Source organism: Schistocerca piceifrons, unplaced genomic scaffold (genome assembly GCF_021461385.2).
Source record: "Schistocerca piceifrons isolate TAMUIC-IGC-003096 unplaced genomic scaffold, iqSchPice1.1 HiC_scaffold_1544, whole genome shotgun sequence".
NCBI lineage: Eukaryota > Metazoa > Arthropoda > Insecta > Orthoptera > Acrididae > Schistocerca > Schistocerca piceifrons.
In genome coordinates this window covers 11,274,144-11,277,158 of record NW_025727396.1, presented here as the reverse complement: position 1 = coordinate 11,277,158, position 3,015 = coordinate 11,274,144, and positions in this window count along the sequence as shown.

Sequence of the window (3,015 nt, the reverse complement as noted above, 5' to 3'; positions counted from 1 at the left end):
AAGTACAAGAAGACTGACTCTTCTTACTGACTATGATTTCAGCCAATCCTGTGTCACAAGTTATAGATTCCGATGCTTCACTTCAGGTTTACTGTATCCCTTGGACCTTCTTAATGACGATGAAACACAGAAATTGCATCGGAATTAAATAGAAAAGGCACAATGCCGACTTAAGTACAAGAAGACTGACTCTTCCTACTGTCTATGATTTGAACCATTCCAGTGACACTAGTTTTAGATTCCGATTCTTCACTTCAGGTTTACTGTATCCCTCAGACCCTCTCATTGACGATGAGAAACAGAAATTGCATCGGAATTAAATACAAAAGGCGCAAAGCCGACTTAAGTACAAGAAGACTGACTCTTCTTACTGACTATATTTGGAACCATTCCTGTGACACTAGTTATAGATTCCGATGCTTCACTTCAGGTTTACTGTATCCCTTGGACCTTCTTATTGACGACGAAACACAGAAATTGCATCGTAATTAAATACAAAAGGCACAATGCCGACGTAAGTACAAGAAGACTGCATCTTCTTACTGTCTATGTTTGAACCATTCCTATGACACTAGTTATTGATTCCGATGCTTCACTTCAGGTTTACTGTATCCCTCAGACCTTCTTATTGACGATGAACCACAGAAATTGCATCGGAATAAAATACAAAAGGCACAATGCCGACTTAAGTACAAGAAGACTGACTCTTCCTACTGTCTGTGTTTTGAACCATTCCTGTGACACTACTTATACATTCCGATGCTTCACTCCAGGTTTACTGTATCCCTTGGACCTTCTTATTGACGATGAAACACAGAAATTGCATCGGAATTGAATAGAAAAGGCAGAATGCCGACATAAGTACAAGAAGACTGACTCTTCCTACTGTCTATGTTTTGAACCATTCCTGTGACACTAGTTACAGATTCCGATGCTACACTTCGGGTTTAATGTATCCCTTGGACCTTCTTGTTGACGATGAAACACAGAAATTGCATCGGAATTAAACACAAAAGGCACAATGCCGACTTAAGTACAAGAAGACTGATTCTTCTTACCGACTATGTTTGATTCATTCCTGTGACACTAGTTATAGATTCCGATGCTTCAGTCCAGGTTTACTGTATCCCTTGGACCTTCTTATTGACGATGAAACACAGAAATTGCATCGGAATTTAATACAAAAGGCACAATGCCGACTTAAGTACAAGAAGACTGACTCTTCTTACTGACTATGCTTTGAACCATTCCTGTGACACTAGTTATAGATTCCGATGCTTCACTTCCAGTTTACTGTATCCCTTGGACCCTCTTATTGACGATGAAACACAGAAATTGCATCGGAATTAAATACAAAAGGCACAATGCCGACTTAAGTACAAGAAGATTGACTCTTCTTACTGACTATGATTTGAACCATTCCTGTGACACTAGTTATAGATTCCGATGCTTCACTCCAGGTTTACCGTATCCATCTGACCTCATTATTGACGATGAAACACAGAAATTGCATCGGAATTAAATACAAAAGGCACAATGCCGACTTAAGTACAAGAAGACTGACGCTTCTTACTGTCTATGTTTTGAACCATTCCTGTGACACTAGTTATAGATTCCGATGCTTCACTTCAGATTTACTGTATCCCCCTGACCGTCGTATTGACGATGAACAAAGAAAATGCATCGGAATTAAATAGAAAAGGCACAATGCCGACTCAAGTACAAGACGACTGGCTCTTCTACCTGTCAATGCATTGAACCATTCCTGTGACACCAGTTATAGATTCAGATGCTTCAATTCAGGTTTTCTGTATCCCGCTGACCTTCTTATTGACGATGAAACACAGAAATTGCATCGGAATTAAATACAAAAGGCACCATGGCGAGTTAAGTACAAGAAGACCGACTCTTCTTACTGTCTATGTTTTGAACCATTACTGTGACACTAGTCTTACATTCCGATGCTTCACTCCAGGTTTACTGTACCCATCTGACCTACTTATTGACGATGAAACACAGAAATTGCATCTTAATTGAATACAAAAGGCACAATGCCGACTTGGGCACAAGATGACTGCCTCTTCTTACTGTCTGTGCTTTGAACCATTCCTGTGGCACTAGTTGTGGATTCCGATGCTTCACTTCAGGTTCACTGTATCCCTCTGACCTTCTTATTGACGATGAAACACAGAAATTGCATCGGAATTATGTAGAAAACGCACAATGACGACTTAGGAACAAGAAGACTGACTCTTCTTACTGTCTATGTTTTGAACTATTCCTGCGACAGTAGTTATAGATTCCGATGCTTAACTTCAGGTTTACTGTATCCCTCTGACCTTCATATTGACGATAGAACACAGAAATTGCATCTGAATTAAATACAAAAGAGACAATGCCGACTTAAGTACAAGAATACTGACTCTTCTTACTGACTATGATTTCAACCAATCCTGTGTCACTAGTTATAGATTCCGATGCTTCACTTCAGGTTTACTGTATCCCTTGGACCTTCTTATTGACGACGAAACACAGGAATCTTATCGGATTTAAATACAGAAAGCACAATGCCGTCTTAAGTACAAGAAGACTGACTCTTCTTACTGTCTATGGTTTGAACCATTCCTGTGACACTAGTTATAAATTCCGATGCTTCACTCCAGGTTTACTGTATCCCTTGGACCTTCTTATTGACGATGAAACACAGAAATTGCATCGGAATTAAAATCAAAGGGCACAATGCCGACTTAAGTAGAAGAAGACTGACTCTTCTTACTGACTATTTTTTGAACCTTTCCTGTGACACTAGTTATAGATTCCGATGCTTCACTTCAGGTTTAATGTATCCCTTGGACCTTCTTGTTGACGATGAAACACAGAAAATGCATCGGAATTAAATACAAAAGGCACAATGCCGACTTAGGTACAAGAAGATTGACTCTTCTTACTGATTATGCTTTGAAACATTCCTGTGACACTACTTATAGATATCGATGCTTCACTCCAGGTTTACTG